The sequence below is a fragment of the Cupressus sempervirens genome, chromosome 8 (assembly GCF_028749045.1).
Source record: "Cupressus sempervirens isolate cs-2001-9-10 chromosome 8, ASM2874904v1, whole genome shotgun sequence".
NCBI classification, from domain to species: Eukaryota; Viridiplantae; Streptophyta; class Pinopsida; order Cupressales; family Cupressaceae; genus Cupressus; species Cupressus sempervirens.
Window position 1 is genome coordinate 222,594,664 of NC_143125.1, and position 20,316 is coordinate 222,614,979.

Genomic DNA, 20,316 nt, shown 5'->3' on the forward strand with positions numbered 1-20,316 from the left:
TATGCGGCTCTTAGATTTGGCTATTTGAATATTTTTGTCTCCTCCATAGATGGTTGTTAGGGTATCCTACATCTTCTTTGCAGTGTTTCTACCTTTGATATCATCATATTTGGCATAGCTTAGAGTAGAGGAAATCTCCAACATCACCTAATTGTGTTCCTTTTTCTTCTTCATATCTTCAGTAGTTAGCGATCCTGTTGGATCAACATGTTCCACTGTAATAGTGTAATGCCCTGCCAAGAAATGTCTACACCTTGTCAAAGAATGAACTACTACTGCTAACTCAAGATCATGTGTAGGATAATTTATCTTGTGCTCCTTGAGCTTTCATAATTCATATGCAATCACCCGTCCATTCTACATCAAAAATGCTCCAATCCCTTCAAGGGAAGCATCTGTACACACCATGAAATCACCTTTTGGATCGGGTACTGCTAAGATCAGTGCACTAGTCAAAAGCTCCTTGAACTTCTAAAATGCTTCCTTGAATTTCTCCGTCCATATAAACTTCTTTCCTTTCCTATGAGGGGAAGTGATAGGATGTGCTATTCTGGACAAGTTTTAGACAAATTTGCGATAATAACTAGTTAGACCCATGAAACTAAAAATCTCTGACACATTAGTTGGAGTAGGCCAATCTACTATTGCCTAGATCTTTGTAGTATCTATAGAAATACCATCACTTGATATGATGTGCCCTAAATACTAAATCTCTGATTTGAAGAATTCACATTTAGCCGCATTGGCATAAAGCTGATTATCTCTCAAGAATTGTAAAACCAATCATAGGTATTCCTCATGCTCCTTTTGAGACTTAGAATATATCAATATATCATCAAGGAATACAAGTAAAAACCTATCAAGATAAGATCAAAACACCCCATTCATCAAACTCATTAAAATTGATGGAGCATTTGTCAACCCAAAAGGTACCACTATGAACTCATAGTGCCCATAGAGAGTTTGGAAGGTGGTCTTGTGAATGTCAACTTCCTTAATGTGAAGCTGATGGTATCCTAACTTAAGGTCAATCTTGGAGAATATTGTAACTCTCTTGATTTGATCAAATAAGTCATTGATCCTTGGTAGAGGATACCTTTTCTTTATTGTCACCTTATTTAGCTGTTTGTAATCAATACAAAGGTGCAAAGAACCATCTTTCTTTTTCACAAAGAGCACTGGAGCTCCCTATGTTGACACACTAGGTCGAATGCTCCCTTTGGCCAAAAGTTCCTCTAGCTGAAGAGGCAACTCACCCAATTCATGTGTAGTCATATGATAAGGAGCTTTAGAGATAGGCTCTACTCTTGGAATTAGATCAATGCTAAAATCAATGTCCCTCTTCAGAGGCATGCCTAGAGTCTCATTCAAAAAAACATCTGCATACTCCTATAAAATTAGGTGATCTAGAGTCTTCCTCACAGGATCTTCCTCATCAAGCTCATTTACCATGATAGAAAATATTTGACATCCCTTATAGAAACTCTACTTCAATTGCATAGAAGAGATCATCTATAGAGATATAGGCCTTGGTATCCCAACAATATTCACATCCTTCCCTTGGTCATCCTGACACATAATAATCTTCTTCCTATAGACTATACTAACTCTATGAGAGCCAAGCCAATCCATTCCTAAAGCCACATTGTAGGAACCAAGAGGTATAACCCAAAGTTCAACTTCAGTATCAAATCCTCCTATACTAAGCCCACACTTATGAACTATGAAATATGTAGAGACCTTAATGCTTGAGGCCAACTCCACTTTCCAAACATGATCTTGCTTCACCACATCTAGCTTACACTTAGCAACTAGAGATGGAGAAATAAATGAATTTGTAGCACTTGAATAAAACAAGACTGAAAGAGTTGTATCTCGAATAGCTCCTGTGGTTTCAACCATTGTCCCCTGATGGTCTATGTAATGGTGATCTATTGCTGCAAACACTCTATGAGCACTACCTACATCTCAAACTGTAGGCTCTGATACTATTGGCCTAGGACCTAAATACTGAGGTGCTTGTTGCGGACAATGAGTTGCAAAATGTCCAACCTACCCACATGTAAAACATCATGCACTTCTATTAGATCCTCTCCCTATAGGTGGTACATTTGACTGCTGATGGCTATCCCTGCTAACAAAAGATTGACTACTCTGAGTGGGTTGAGTGTGCTGATTTCATTTATTGCGCCAAGTATTGCTAATAATATTTCCCCTTAGAAAAAGGAGGCTTCCTATTTCCACCTGAGTTGTGGTTACCTTTAGATCATGATGTTGTAGGCACTCCCTCAAAACCTCCCTATCCAAGGTTGACACTTTGTTCTACAAGGATGGCTCATTGTACCATATCCTTGAAGGTTTTAGACTCAAATACCTTGACACCCCCAATAATATGGTTTTTCAAGCCTCTAATGAAGTGATGAGTCAACTGAGCTGAGTTGTCACTGAATCCCAAAAAGGACATGAGCTTGTAGAATTTGTGCTCATACTCTGTTACATTCATAGAATACTGCCTGAGGTTATGGAACTCATCTTCTCTTTGCTACTTCCATTACTTTGGTAGGAATTGCTCATGTAAACTCTCTAAGAATAGCTCCCAACTAACACTATTCATATCTATGCCCAGCTTCTTTTCCTCAATAGTCCACCACGTGGCCCCAAAATTCTCTAGATTGGTAATTGTAAATCTCACCTTAACATTATTGTCAAAGTCCTATATGAAAAAAATCTTGTCAAGCACAATAAACCACTGTTCAGCCACATGTCCAAAACCCTGGCCGTTAAAGGGCTTGACATTGGATCTCGAAAGGTCCTTCATCTAAGTAGATACAATGGATCTTTGTTGATCCCATCGAGGGCTCCTAGACTTGGATCTATGCTCATGTTCTGACTAATATGCTCTATGCTAATCATGAACATGAGGTAGGCAATCAAGAATGGTTTGCATCATCTATCTCAAGTTAACCTTCTTAGACTCAGCTTGGTCCCCTCTAAGGTTCTCTTCTTGCTCATGGATACTGATAGCTCTCAATGACCATGACCTCTTCCACAGCCTCTACCTTGGCCTCTAACTGAAGACCTCATCCCAGATACCATCCTAGAACAATATCCAAGGTGAAAATACTATTACAACCATGATGCATGCTACTGTATAGCATAAAAGGCACATGTTTTGCAAATAGACTAAGTTCAGTTTCAATTTTGCCTATGTTTAGGTTTCAATTTTGACAACTAAGTGTTGGAGTATGAACATGTGCAAGTAACAATTTTAAATTTAGTTTTTAGTTCACCTACTTTACATTTTTCTAGTTACATTGTTGCTATCATTGCCAAACTCTATTAGGCCAGTTTTATGTTGATGGTTAGTAGCACTATTTTGAGACTATCAGTTATTGTGTTGCAGATTTAGTCGATATATGATGAGATTACTTAGACTCTACATTTCATGTATGCATGATGATTATTAAATTATTTTTGGTTATTAATGATGATTAGTTAGATGGTTTATTATCACATGTGTTTTCTTATGGATACTTAACCCATACTTGCATGTGTATGGTGTGTGTGTGTTTGTTTTCTTATATATGGCATTTCTGATGTGGTTAAGGAAGGGAGTCGTAGTCACTTTCTAGTCGAGATCTACATGATGCACCACTTCTTTCCATTGCCTATTTAGCTTAGAATATATATATATATATATATTGTATGTACATGCATGGATTTTATGCAAGTTGCAAGTATCAGGTATCAACTTCCCTAAATTGCCAGGATGAGCATGCCCTATCGCACTATCTCAATGGTAAGAGAGGGGAGATAAATTCTCAAGTCCAAATCCTAAACACTTAAACCATTTTTCCTAGAGAGGTAGGACAAGTATCTGAGATGTTTTATCTACCAAATGCATCGAATGATGTAATTTGTGATTTTTAACCCCTTAGACTGATTTTGTATGGATTGTTCTATGATGGGTTTTCATATTTTATCTTGGAGATCTTTGGTGAATATCCTATTAAATTAAGTCTACAATTAAAAGATTTAATTAATAATTTAATTATTTTGGAAAAAATTAATATAATGTTATGATATTTTGATATTTTTATTTTAATTAATTAAATGTGGAATTAATTGAGTAAAAGAGTTAAATAAAAGAAATTAAAATTAATAATACTGAAAATAATAATAATAATAAATGAATTAAAATAAAAGTTATAAGTCTACGTAGGAGTAAGGACACCTCTTGAATGCACGTGTGTCTATAATGCAAGAGTTAGCGCACAAATTAAGCACATGATGTCTACAACCTTGTGACTCATCTAGAAGGTTGGAATAGGCTCGTGCTTAGTTGTCAATGCTTATCTTGTATTATGGTTGCTTCTAGAGACATTCTAGGTGCTTCTTGAGAGTTCCTTATATTCATGCACTCCTAGAAGCTTGAAGGAGCATTTTTGGGTGGCTCTGCGAGTGTTGGAGAAGGAAGAAACTTGCTTAGTAACTTCTAAGGAGAAGTGAATTAGCATCAGACCCTCATGATTTTTGCAAATGTTTTATCACTTCTTCCACTTCCTGTCTTCTTTGTGTTTTCAGAATACTTTCTGAGGATTCTATGCGTGAATGTTCTAGTTATACGCAATCAGAGACCCCACATGTGTAGATCTGAGGACTATATGGGATTAGGGTTTAAATGCTTATAGACAAACCTCTTAGATGGTTTAAATAGGTAAATCTAAAGAACAATCATAGGGAAATTCTTATTTTACAAAATTGGAAAAGCCTTTTCATTTAAAAACTATGTGTATATTCACATGCATTATTGAAAACATTTTAGGAGAAAGAAAAATTATATATATATATACATACATACATATATATATACATTCATATATATATATACATACACATATATATATATACATACACACATATATATATATATACATATATATATATATGTATATATATATATATGTATATATATATGTATGTATATATATATATGTATATATATATATGTGTATGTATATATATATATATGTATGTATATATATATATGTATGTATATATATATATATATGTATGTATATATATATATATGTATATATATATATATATATACATACATATATATACATACATACATATATATATATACATACATATATATATATACATACATATATATATATATAAATTTATCATATATTACTATCAATATTAAAATAGAATATATTGTAAACGTTTAGTTGAAAACATTTTCTTTAAAATGAATATGAGTCGAATTATTTATAAATATAACCTGCAATGTTTATTGAAAAACTTCATTTGAAAATGTATTGGAAAAAAATGTTTATTGAAAAAAATTAATTAAAAAAAAATACATATAAAAGAGGGTAGGGAGGGATAAACCCGTACCTCGACCCCCCTTTACAAACGTGACATTGGCAACTCTACTACCGCGGCTACTGTGACAACAGTACCATTGCAGGCCTGCATCAGTAAGTAGCCATGCCATGGAGGTATGGTCGTAGGGTAGGTATAGACCCTGAAACCTGCACCTACAATTAAATAGATAGCTCACAGGTAGCCTTTTTAATTTACTTTTATGTAATAAATTATAAAGTGTTTGCAGATAACATTTGTAATTTAAAATTTTTTAATATATATATATATATATATATAGATTTTTATTAATTAAAATTTAATAATATTAACTATATTATAGTGAATTAAATAACGGTTAGATAGCATTAGGGGGGAACAATTTTATATTTGTTCTTTTTTATTTCAATTGATCCATTAAAACATGATGGGGAGGTCACTACCTAGATAACGTATATCCTTAAAACATTTAGAAAATTAAATTCTAAGAGTTATGGGGAGAAATATTTATCAAAACAAATATATGAGTTAGAGAAAAATGTATAAACATTCCCTCACCTGATATTTAACTCTTAAATAAAAACTGGGAACCCCATATTTAATTCAACTATGTGATTTTAGTGAACCAACACATTTTCTTGCATTTGGTGTTTTCTCTATCCTATCTATTTTGGGCTTTGGGGTTGACTAGATTGTTGACCAATTATAGGATGTCTACCGGAGGCTCGAGGGATTATGATTTGTGATGTCATGATGATGCCCTAAGTGGCTACCAGGGTAACTCATCGTAAGTTATTTAATAAGTGAAAACATTACACCTAATACTGACTTAAATGAACCTAATAAGATAATTATTTTTTCTCACCCATGCCTCAAGTGCTAGTACAAACTAGGATGGGAGTAGAGAGAATTCTTGGTTGCGACCTTGCATTCTGTAATATGCCTTGTCAGTATGAGAGGTTACTAGTGGCCACATAGGGATCACTAGGGGGCTGGGATCTATTGAGAGACTACTAGGGTAACTCTACCATGATCCATGTGATGACACTTTCCTACTTAGATAGTAGGTTCCTACGTGTCTTATGTGCCTCTAGGATTATATGTTGATTTATGTTAGAACCTTTCAGTTAGTATACTCTTAGGATTTCTAGACTTAGAAAGTATTTGTGCTATGTGATTTGATAACCTATTTGGGACTTGGGATTATCTCCTTAGCATGGTGGGAGTGGGCCATTTGGGTTCCACGCGGTCGAGTGGTAGTGTTTATTCACTCTTACCATTTGAGATCACATCTATCTTCATTCTATTCATGGATTATGATGATGGACATGTATCCTTATATCGATTATTAGCATATGATAGATGTTGTTACTTACTTATCTTATGTTTTAAATTGCATGATTAGATTCCTTATGTATATGTTGTAGCATGTTACCTTTCTTTCTACATATGATGTAGTATGTTTTAGGAGTGACATTCTTACTACATTAAAACTGATGATCTCTTCGGTGACTTGGGATGTTATGCACAGAGGGATGGCTAGGGCCCATGATGGTCTAATGATGCTATTTATGGTTGGGAGGAACTGTGCACTTAGATAATTATGTGTTATGATGGTTATCTTTTATGATGGATGTTTATATCTTCTATGATGATGTATCATGTATGGTATTTGGTTTCATTTACTTTACTACACTTGCATCATGGATTAGAATAGGATGATGTACTTTATTTTCCTACATGTATATTCTTTTATGTATTTCATACCCTGTGGCATGTACAGTGGATGATTGAAAATTTTGAAATGTAATTTACCAAGGGACATTTGGAACAAAAGTATATTGTTTAAGAACATTGGACTTTTCATTATTATTTCATGTGGATGTGGTATTAGATAGAATTAATATTAGTTAATTTAATGGTGATTCAATGTTAAGGGATCCTTAAGGAATGAAACCTATTATGTATGTATATTTTTAGTTAAATGTTGTTATTGCTTTCATTACTATGTGTATGGTTTAACTTTCATGTTTCAAAAAAAAAAAAAAAAATGCTACCAAACTTAGTGAAACTTTAGGTTGATTCTTTTGGATCCCTTGGCGGGCCATTACAAATAGTAGATTGTGCATGATCTCCAAGTCCTCCAAGGTGTAGCTTCATCAAACATTGCCATGTAGGAAAGTTATCTGTGTTGAGCCTGAGTATTTCTCTTTTATACATATTTATCTTTGTGCTTCTAGTACCTTAAAACTAGTCCTCCTAAGCAGATGGATTTGATACCAATTGTTGGAATTACTTTAGAATAATTGAGAGGGGAGCTGAATTAGTTATTCAAGGTCTAGATGTATAAAATAAAACTTTTTTCACAATTTAGTGAACCCATAAAACATTCATACCCATGCATGCATTCATTGTGTATTTACTAAAACTTGTATGTTACTGTCAAGTCAACTTGCAGAAATGTAAAGCATGAAACACAACACATTCATTAGCACATTTGACACAATGATTCACATAGAAACCCATTTTGGAAAAAAACTACCAGTAGCATGCTACTTCTTTTCACACTTATGAAGTGATGCCCAAGGTCAACCCTATTAAAGGTTTCAATACACATTGTTAAATGTGACCTTGTTAAGGGATTTCAATCACCCTGTTAAAAGTGAACCTTGTTAGAGGACTTTAGGCCATTCACTTGGAATGCCACCCTATTAAAAGATTTTTTATTGACTATTAGGTCAACCTTAATCTAAAGAATTTACCCTAGACTGATACAATTGTTAGAGAGTAACAATAGAGCTTTGATCTGATATAACTTACAAATTCACTTGCATATTATAGATCATTGTTTATTCCTCATTCCTACTTGGCTTTCATACTTTTTAGCTCTAACAACTTGTTCACCATTCAAGTATTCATCTCCTTAATCCTTCTTGCTTGGTATTCCATTGTAGACTGTTCTCTTAGGTCACTTGATGAAGAAAAACATTTAATTACTTCTCCTCCTTAGGTTCTCACACATGACACCAACCTCTCTAATCTATTTGCTTCATAACTAGAAATTCCTATATAGAGGAAATTAGAATATTTTTCCACTCATTAAAAATCATCTAAGTTAGGGTTTTGGATTGATTAGGTAGGATACAATGTATCTACCCCATATCTTGTCTTTTCTAGAAAGTTCTTGTAGAATCCATTTGAATTTGCCTAAAAATAGTTTATATCAAATTCTATGCTACCAGCTCATCAATCTTATCTTTTTCCTAGTTCACAAGTTCCAAGATAACAAACTTGTAGGCTTAGATTTGGAAAATCTTTGATCTTCATCATAATGCAGTAGCTTGACATTATCAACCTTCTGATTCTCAACACATACTGCATTATTTGGCATCAACTATAAAATCACCTAGCATCAACTATATTTTACTGGTGCTCAACATCAACTAAAATTTACTCAACATCAATTGTCTTTCTCATCATCAACTAGAATTTTCTTTCACTCTGCTCCAAATGACTCTCTGCTTGGCTTGCACTAACTTTGCTCAGAACCTACTATCCACTTGGTCAACCTTCGTAGAATTTTTTTATTTAATTTATCCTTCTAAACTTTCTAAGTGTAACCAACTAGTTTTTAACCTTAATTAGATCATCAATACACCATGTCATCACTATCTTAACTGGTCCTTTTACTTCATTATATAATCATAACTGAACCTTTCCTCTACATGCTTTTGTTACATCTTGTTGATCAAATCCTTCTCATCAATCAACTAAGTGATAGTACTTAAATCATATAAGAAATTGTCTTACTAGAAAATAGTAGGTTTGACATTAGTGACATAACAATGATTGAAAGACATAATCTTCTTCAACAATATCCTTCTTAACAATCTATTTTCCAATTATCTTTTCAATCATATTTCAACACTGTCAATGACTTGATTGATGATCAACTGAGAATCTTGATAAAATTTTAGCACTATTGAGTTCCATTCCAAGGTTGGTTTAAGGCCTAAGACTAAGGCTTCATATTCCACCATGTTGTTTGTGTAGGGGAAACATACTTTTTAAGACTTGGGATGGTAATGCCCAGAGGTGTAATGAACAAAATACCAGCACCAAAATCATGATGTGTATAAGAGCCATCAAAGTAGACCTTTCGAGTGACTAACTTTATTTGAAGAATGTGTATATCTAGAAAATAAGCTAAGATAGGATTCAAACTCTCTATAGGAATATCTTCCAATTGGTTGGTAATGGCGTATCCTTTTATTGCTTTCATATCAACATACTCAATATCAAACTTGCTTAGGATCATTACTCACTTGGCCAATCTGCCTGTTAATGTTGTCTTGCTAAGAAGGTACTTGAGGGGATCAATCTTAGAGATGAATCTAACCTTATGTTTCAAAAGATAATGGTATAGATTTTTTTAAGCAAAAACAATGAATAGAAAATATTTTTCAATAAAGGTGTGATAGATGTAATAAATGGCCCTTTCTTTGCCCTAGTTGTCTTCTTGTGCCAAGAGGGCTCCAATTGACTTATTTGTTATGAAAATATATAGTAAAAATGGTTTGTGCGATGCTAGAGGTACAAGCATAGGTGGATTCATCAAGTAGTTTTTGAGTAAACCAAAGGCCACATGACACTGATCATCCCATTTAAAAACTATGTATTTGTGAAGGTGGTTGAAAGGCACACACTTTTCTACTAACTAAGAGATGAAGTGACATATTGATTGAAGTCTTCCTTGAAGAGAACACAACTGACTTAATTTTTTGGAGGTTTCATGTTGATTATAGCATGTACCTTTTTGGGATAAACCTCAATCCCTTTGGCTGAAACTATGTACCCTAGGAGTTTGCCTGATTTTATGCCAAAAGCACATTTTTTAGGGTTATCCTAACTTTCAATGCTTCTAGGCAGGTAAATATCTTTACTAAGATGGGGAGATGGTGAGATTTGGCAAGGATATCATCAACATAATCTTCAATAAAAATGTGCATCGTGTAATGAAAGATAGTGGTCATGGCCCATTGATAGGTGGCCACTGTATTCTTGAGACTAAAAGGCATAAAATTCCAACAAAATGTGACCCATGCATAGGTAAAAGCTATTTTCTCTTGATCCTCTAGTACTATTCAAATTTGTTTGTACCCTAAAAATCTGTCAACAAGTGAAAGCATGGAATGGTCTACTATCAAGTCTTCAATTCTATTGATGTTAGGAAGGGGGAAAACATCTTTAGGAAATTCTTTTTTTACATCCCAGAAATTAGTACATATTTGTATGCTAAAATCTTTTTTTGATATAGGCACAATATTGGATATCCACGACACATAAGCTAAGGGTCAGATGAAGTTGGTGTTGAGCAATTTCTCCAATTCTATTTTGACTAGCAAGGCTATGTGGGGATGCATTTTTCTTAGCTTTTGCTCAACTGGCTAAGCCTCTAAAGAAATATTGAGGTGATGAAGGATTAGAGTTGGGTCTAACCCTAGCATGTCTGTGTAAGACCATGCAAAGTTTATTTTTCTTTCTTTGAAGAAGAGAATGAAAGAACTTCTTTCTTCTATGTTTAAAGACTATGCCAAATGGATTATCCTCAATTCATACTCTATTTCAATGTTGTTTTTTTCTATAGGTTCAATTAGGATAGATGATCTTGCCTCTAAATTTTTGGGTAAAGTATCAATCATCTCATTCATGGGTACCACAATTGGGTTTTCACCATTGGATATGTCATTTCTATTTATTTCAAAAAAATTCTTAAGATCCGCTGCAACCTGACGGTGGTTATTAATGGTTTGATATGCTTGGCCCATTAATGTATGATTGAGATGATTGAGATCAGTCCCATCTATGTACATTCCTAATTTTTGTTAGTGAGATGGTTCAATGGTGTTAAGGAAATTGAAAACATCATTGTCAGTGTCAAAATTGGGAATATGGTTAGGGTTGGTTGTATGCTAGTTAATGAGCTTGGGAGGGATTAAGGAGAGGGGTGTGCAATATGGATAGAATTTGGTAGGGTTTAAGGACATGACCTCATTTGATGGTTCATATGTTGTATCAGTTAGGTCTATGATGTGTGCTTCCTCTAAAGTATTAGAAAAAGTAGAGCTTACGAGTGGCTCATAGTTTTTATCTTCAACTTCTACTAGAAAGAAGTCAAGAAATAAATTTTGAAAGTGAAACTCTTCAATAGTTTCATCCTCCTCATATGATGTGATGTGATGTGCTTGTTTTGTAATAGTTTCTAAGTTTTTTTGATGTGTGTTGTCTCTTGGTGAAGTAAAGTATGGATGAGAGGTTGATCCTTGTGCAATGAAAGTATTGGATGCATGAATACAACTAAAATCAGACATTATTTGTCATGATTGGACTCTTTGAATAATGATTTTATTTCCCACTTTTTGGAATCATCATCGTCTTTGTTATTAGATTTTTCCATGAATAGTTGCCTTGTAGGATGTAGATACGGGATGGATAGATTTACATTCTTGTTGTTAGTTATTGTTTTGTTGCCGACATCTTTTTCTTTCGCTACCCATACCAAGATGGAAGACAAGGGATCATTGTGTTTAGAATAGGACCTATAAGTGGTCTATGTATTATCTTACTCACTATACCCTACCCCTATTTTTGACATGTTAGACCTAAATTGTGCTGCTAAGATTTTAATGATTCTTTTCCCTTTCCCCAAAGGGTCATGGCTTGTATATCCCATATTTTTCATTAAATCAAATCCTTTTCCATATAAGTGAGAGGAGATGTCAATATTTTATATGTGTTCACTAGTTTCTCCTGTGGAATTTAAAGATACACCACTTTCCTTGACAAAATGTGTATGATATGATCTAGTGGTGGATGATGGTTTTTCATGAGATCTCGGAGAGAGTGGGGGATCAAATAATGAGACTAAATATTTGCCTACCCCTTTGCACTATAGTTTATACTTCCTATTAAACTCCTTCATCAACCTATACATTTCCTCATAATGTAACTGTTTAGAGTTTCTTGATGATGATGGTGAAGGAATAATAGAATTTGAACAACCAACTTTTTCTTTACCCTTAGTTGATGTAGATAAGTGATCATTCTCTCAATTGGTGGAACATGAAGTATCTATTGATGTGGACTGACTAATGTCATCCGTCGAGGTGTCAATTTCTTCCCTATTATGAGGAACAAGGGAATTGCCATATTGGGCAAGGTTTTGATCCCTAGGTATGGTCACCTCTTAAACCATGTACAAAAATTTGAGACATTGATGGTAAGTTGATGAAATAGCTTGCATGTCATGGATCCATGACCCTCCTTATAGGATATTGTAAGTAAATTTTAAGTCCAATACTTGACAAATAGTTTCTTTTACAACTTGATCTACCCTGATTGGTAGAATAACCATGCCCTTGGAGGATCTCTCCTCATCATCATAAGCCTTAATGGTGATTTTCTTCTTTGGATCAACAACTTACTTTTTATATCCTAGGGCTTTTACCAAATTCAATGTGCAAATGTTTAGGTCTGAAGGCTCTCTTGACTCTATTTATATGGATAAAGACTTGAGCCTGAAAAGGATATGCAATGACGGACAACTAGTTTACTTACCATATTTTGAAGTCTACTAACAAAGGTCATTTGGAAATAAGTCTTTGGTAAGAATCTCTTTATGGTCAAGGGAAATTGGAAATAATTGAAAAATAGAGATATGGACGGGAATCTTGAGTAACTAGTTGACCAAGCTATATTTGGGTAAGGTGGAACTTGTAGTTGCATAATTGAAACCCATCACAAGGCCTGATATGATGACTTTAATGGCTTGACCTCAAGTAATAGTAATTGATGATTGTTTTTAAATTTTTATCATTGATTATGATGAAATTTACAATGTCATCAAATCTAAAGATCATGCTGATGTTATTATCATAATGGTGAGCATAGTTAACCTTGTCATAAGAAGGTGTGTTCTAGTTTGTTCTAGAGGATTCATCCTTCTCATAGCTTATGAAAGGGTTTTTGAAAGTTGTATGGTCTTCATTGTTGTGGAGATTATTCACTTCAATAGTTTTTGTTGGGGCGTGAAATTGCATGCTTCATTTTTAGTCCCATTTCAAATTTTGAGAAATCAAGCCCTATAAATGCCCTTTTGATGAGATTATACCTGGCTGTCAGTATGAGGCCTACATGGTGTTCAATGTTTCTAACACCCTACATTCAGCCTGTCTAAGCATTCCATGATGATAAACTGACATTCTGAGCCTTTCTGTGAAGTTCCATTTTGAGTAAATGTCTAATTTGCATTTTCATCTGTGTCAAACAGTGACAGGATGGCATGTTTGCAATCTAATATCTCACACCCAGAAATGTTTTGTGACTCGCCACTTTAGGATTGTTTAGTTCCCATATCCGAGAACTTATGTTTCATATTTTGAGTCATTTTGAGTCCTTCTGACTAGGTTTTGAGTCCCTCAAAGTTGGTTAGTTACTATTTTCATACTTTTGCAAATTGCACACATTTCTAGGAAGCCTTGTTTGACCTGCTATAACTTTTGACCAGTTCACCAAAATGATAAATTTCCTTTTGCATTGCATTTTAGATGTCAGAGACTTGTTACGTTTCAATTTTCAAGTCTTGATGAATCCATTTGATCAGTTTTCAAACGCAATTCCAAATGCAATTTCTATCTTTTACTAGTGTCAACATTTGCAGATTCGTCGAAACCCCTGTTCATGACATCATATCTCCTAATCCATGATAGATGAGATTGAATGGTTTGTTTCCCTGTGTTCTATATGGAAAATACTATAAGTGTGCTAGTTTTCAAATCTTGAAGAATCTGTTTGTACACTTTTCCAGGGTCATTCCATTTGTAAAAATTGTTATCTTGTCAATTCTTCTTGTCTACAAATCCAAGTAGCCCACTTTAACTGATTGCCATTTGTGCCTTGTTATTCGCAATGAGCCTGAATCTTATATTCATAATGTCCTCATGACAGAGAACAAGTGTCCTAGTTTTTGTTTCCCCATGTGCTCATTTGCCTAGTTTTTCGAGCCAAATCCAAACCTAGTTTATGGTATTCTGACATGTTTTGGTGCAGGTAATTCTGAAGGGGCGAATTTGATGGTCAATATCTTTTGACCCTGAATTCATCATGAGATGAGATTTGATGAGGTAGAAGTGTGTGGAACAAAGAATCAATGTCCCAATTTTTAGAGCTCTGTCAGGTGATTTGGTTAGTTTTTTAGGCCAGTCAATAGACCTCTTCGTATGAAATTGACAAGTTTTAGAAAAGGGTGAATTAGAGTTTCAAATGCTGATTTAGTGGTCAAATTGTTTTGAATCAGTATGAGATGTTCAGTTGATCAATTTTCTAGCCCAGTTGTTCAGAAATGAATTTTTTTTTTAGCCGGACCCACTTCGGGACCTGACTAAACTTCTCTAGAACATGAGTTGAGGAAGTGTCAGATATGAAACTTGGAGTGCACTGTCTTCTTATCAACATTGTTACATTCCGAAAAAGGAATAAAGAGGTGTTTCAATTTGTATTGCAAGTGTCAAGTTTAGAGAAACTTTGAGATGTTGTTCTTGTGTCATTACAAGCAATGCATAAACAATGACCAGAGGAGATGCAGATCCTGGTGTTAGCTCACAAGCCAATGTTTTCGTAGAAGAAAGGGACAAACTTGTTTATGAAATAATGAGATTCATGCTTTTCAAAATCATCAACACCCTGGTGTTTCCTATAAGACAGGAAGAGCTAATACAAATTGTCATTAAGAACTATTGTAAAAGGAATCTTCCAACTTTAGTAATTTAGGAGGCTCAAAAGAAGTTTGCAAGCATCTTTGGCTAAAAAATGAAGAAAATATAGTGTTGTCAATCTTTAAAAGACAATCTTGCTTGTAGTAGTCAAAAAAGCACAACCAAGGTCAAATCATATGTTTTAAAGAGTACATTGCAAGAAAGAGTTTCGAACCAAATTTGTTGAAGACAAGCACAATTCACAACTTCTTGGATTGACTTTTGTTGCAGTTGGCATTATGCAACTCTCTGGAGATGAAATTCTAGAAGATATATTATGGTGACACCTCAGGAGACTAGGGCTGGACGAACATAAGGAAAGACATCATTTCTCCTTACTAAAATCACCTTTATCATTACTATTTTGAATTGCACTAGAATCACCCTTCCCGTCATGTCTCCACATATAACAGAGCATCTAGTTAAAGAAAGATGCCCACCATGAAGAGGAAAATGCTGGTGTGAAAAGGAAAACAACGAAAAACATGTATAGGAGAAGTCGCCATAACAAAAGATCACCCCAAACACATCAATGATGGAAGGAACAACGAGGTCAAAGAAAGAATTGAAATCGACATTAAAGAAACAAGGGATGGCTGCTAGAGTAGCAGCATGAAGACAAAGAATAAAAGAAACTGTAGGTTCAAAAAACAAAATGCCAAAGATCAGATGCACGCTAGTGATAAGTCAATGGAGCTTGTTGAATTGCAAAGTCCACATGGAGGAGGAAGACCACTGTGGCATCAACTCATAGTGAGAAAAGTAAGCCGCTGATTAAAGGCAGTATTAGTGCCAAAAAACCCACTCATCAACCATGCATTGTACATTGAAAGACAACCCATCATGTAGTAAGAGGCAACGGGTTTTGAAAGCGCCCTATGGCAGAGAAAGGCAAAGGAGACGCATTAAAATAGAAGGAAGGCACCAATTAGAAAGGGAGAAGCCTCACGTCTTGAAAAGAAAGTCTCACAACTCACGCCATGAATAATAGACACCAAATAGGAGAGTAGGCATACGACTAGAAGTGAGAGAGTTCAGCAAGAGTGTAGTTCAGTGCCAAGCAATCACTCCATGCTAGTAATAGTAAAAAAAAAAGGGGGCACAGGGATGAACAAAGGGAAGACTGTCCCAAAAGGCATTTATCCCACATGCCTTGTGATTGAGAAACTTCAGATCTTTAACTAATATTGCACTCAATATGCTTGACGTAAAGAAGTCACTGCCTTTTGAAAGGCATGCGAGCTATAAAGAGGGGCCCACAGGGTCTAACTAAATAAATTTTGATGCTAAGTGCAGAAGACTGAGCCATGTGTACAAGCATAAGTTAAGTTTCAAAGCTCTCTGGTCTTATGCTTATGTGTATGATCGTAAATCAAAAATTGGAAGCTTCCGATGATATGCTAAAGAGGTCAAAAATTGGAAGCTTCCGATGATATGCTAAAGAGGTGAACATAATAGCATGAAACAAATTTTGAAGCTTTCCAGTGTTATGCCAAAGTTGTGAGAACGTAAAAGGTAGCTTTCAATGTGTGCACGTAAATGAAAATTGAAGGGGTCACGAGGCTACGGGAAAGGGCTAGACTGTGAAAGCATAAAGCCCAGATGAGTGTAAATGAAGATGTTAAGGGCTCCAGATTTATGTGATTGGTTGTGAAGACATAAAGGCATTTAAAGCCCGTATGTGCATAAATGAAATTGCAAGTGCTTGCGATGCTATGGGAGAGAGATGGATATTAATAGAATATTAATATTCTCATAGGCGTATGAATGTAAAGCCAAGTCCAAAAGCCTTCAGTGCTACGGAAGAGGGATTTATAAAATTAATTAATAAATATTAATTAATTCAACATATTTCAGAATTGTTGTTGTAGCTAATCAGGTTTTGACAAATAGCGAGGGCAAAAATGGAGATAAATATAAAATAAAATCTAGAAGTTTTCAATGCATGATTTGTTCAAGTGATGAATTTGAATAAATTTAAAAAGTTTATATAGTGCAAACTATATAATTTTAAAAAAATTTCATTTTAATGTTCTATTCTCAATCTAGGGGCTTGTTTTTCAAATTTCTCTAACAGGGGCATTTTTTATCAGAAATGGGCAGTGCAATATACCGTTGGAACTGGGAGGAAACGAATTTTCTAAATTTGGGGTTAGATTTTGCACAGGTCTTCACTAGTTCAGATTATAAGCAAATTTACAAATTTTGGGGCATTCTCAATAAAAGGTCCAGAATTCATCATAAATCTACAAAATTAGTTGGGGAACATGTATTAGAGTCTGTTGATACTAAAATGAATTCTGGAAAAGTTTGTATGCTTCTAGAATTCATATTTTAACTAATTTTTGTTGTTGTTGTGAATTAAAATTAGGCATAAAATCAGTTATTCTTTTCATCAAATATCTGAGATTCTTTATGCATGGAAGAGCCAGAATAATGAGATTTGATTTTTAGTTGAGGAGAGAGATTAGAGAGAGTCTTTTCATGGTAAAGAGAGGGAATTCTGAGTGGACACTTGTCAGTTGTAGAGCAGATTCAAAAATTCTTTCTTCCTATATATCTCTCATTCTTTCTCATTGTACAGGTTCCAATTTTTTGTTACTAAGAAACCATTGTTGGTAGGAAATTTACATTCATTCTGTGAGACCGCTTCTTTGGATCCAAAACTGTGATTCCACCTCCATTCTTTAGAAAATTCTTCTTGAATGAACATCAATAGGAAAGATAAATATAGATAGTTCAGATCTGTTAGGTTTTTCATGTCTTTCATTTCATGCATATGATTGTATAATTTCAAGGAAATAATACAAAGAGCAGTAGATGACCGAGTTTCAATTGAATCATGTCTCCTTTATCAGCTAATTTTCAATGTTTCACAATCTTTGACATAGAACTTAGGTTGTAATTGTAGTCCCTTAAGGCTGTATGTTATTGATTGTTGCTTATGACCCAAGAGGTTGTGTAAATGCTTTAGGGAATCAATAGGGTTGTAAGTTTACTGATGCAGATATCATGTAAGAATGGGATTTAATTTTAGCATTGATGTCTATTTACAAGTTAAATAGATAGTTCAAATGTCTGAATATACAAACAAGTATTAGATATCCATATGTATGAATTTGATTCATGGAATTGCCCAATGGTTAAGGCATTGATCAGCTGCAGGATCGTTAAGTCTTATTGTTGCATATTTGAGGTTTTGCTGAAATCAACATTATTAATCAAACATTCTTTTCACCTTTCATGTTGAAGGACCTAAATAGAATGCCCTCACTTAGCTTGTGAATTTTTTAGATTTGCATTTAGCTACTGCAAATTTGTGTCATTTCATGAGTTACTAGGAGAAATAAGGGTTTGTATCTGTTCAATAGATTCAAGGATATGTTTTTGCACTGGTACGGTATCAATTAAATCTTAGGTTTACCTACCGAGGTCTAGTAGAGCCTGAAGTAGAACAAGGGTCATGCCTTATAGTTGGCCCTATGTCTGAAATGATATGTTGAAAATGGGAGTTAGCTGCCCCTAGATATGTCATATTCTCATGGGGATAATTGAAAACCCTCCACCATTTTCAAACACCAACAGTTTCATCATAGATCAATTTTTGTATAGCTCTTTTAAGGGAGTCACAATTTTTGGTTATGTGCCCCCTATTTTGGTGGTAGGCACAAATTTTCTTGTCACTCCACAACTTTGGTTTAACTTGGGGTTCATAGGGCTTGGCCTTAGGGAGTACAATGAGTTCATTGGCTAAGAGTGTTTCCAATGCACTCTCACAAGACACCCCAATAGGTGTATATCCTTTAGGTATATCCAAAGATTGGTATAATTTTGGGGAAAGAGCTTTATTATAGGCTACTTATGATTGGATGTTAAAGGAGTATTCAGTTTGCATCGATAAAATGTACAAACATCATCTTGTTTTGGTAGGTTTTTTCTAGTGTTCACATTGATGTTATTGATGATAGGATACTACAAGTTTGGATGGGGTTGAGTTTATGGTTTAACATAGTTAGCTTCAACCACCCAATAATTGACTATATTTTTATTGTTATTTCTCCATCGTGACCTTTGTTTATCAATGGACCGATCTGATGTATTGTAAGTCTATGAGGATTTGTTTTACAAACCATTAAAATATTTTGATAGCTTTATGATATCATTTTTTATTATGGGCTCTTCTACTTTCTATATATTTTCTAATGTAGTTTTAAAGTCCTTAGGACCTTTTATTTGTAGTGAGTAATTCATTATTTTGGAGAGGCTATTAATGAATATGTCCATTTTTTCTTTATCCACGATATTCCAATGATATTTGGAAAGGGTATGCCTCTATCTTTGTAGGAAAATTTTGAAAGATTCTCCCGGTAGTTGTTTGGTGTTACATAGGTCGATCATGGTGGTATCCCTTTCAATGTTATATGAGTACTTTGTGATAAATATAGAATCTAGTTGATCAAACAATTTGATGTTGGAGGGGAGTTTTGAAAATAACTCCATGGCTTGTCCTCCTAGGCTTCTAGGAAATAGCTACATTAGGTAAGTTGTGTTGTGGAAAAATTCCATACTCAGAGTATATAATTGTCTAAGGTGATCCTAAAGATTGGATGTACCAAAATACTTATCATATTTTGGTAGTTGCATATTCTATGAGAAAGGCATAAAGATGATGCTCTTGTCAAATGGTAGAGGATACATCTTCTCAAGGCTAAAGTTTGTGTGTTGGATTTTCCCTCTTTTCATCCTTTACATTTCTAATTGTAAGTCTTGTATTTTTTGTGTAACAAAGTCTAATGGTGATTCTTCTTCATCACATTTAAGATTTGAAATGCCAAGATTAGATGCTAGGTTAGCATCCCATTGTGCTAATGCTAACAAATAACATTCTTTGTGTTTTTCAAGTATTTTATCCATGATATCAATGAGCTTAGGGTTTTTCTAAAAATATTTAATTTTGATTTTAGTGCTTTTATCATCCCACATGTTGAATGAACCCATTTTGAAAAACAGATTTGTGTTCTAGTTAAACAAGGGTGACACTTGGGTAACTGTATTTGATGAAAAATCCACTGGTGTGACAAGCTCAATAAGATCTAGAGATCATGTGTATTTATTGTTTTTCTTGGTT

General features: G+C 34.4%; 1 pseudogene; it reads left to right on the forward strand.

The window, feature by feature from the left end:
• The first annotated feature begins 15,000 nt into the window (after positions 1-15,000).
• On the forward strand, positions 15,001-15,556 carry LOC149542295 (uncharacterized; annotated as a pseudogene).
• The last annotated feature ends 4,760 nt before the right edge of the window (positions 15,557-20,316 follow it).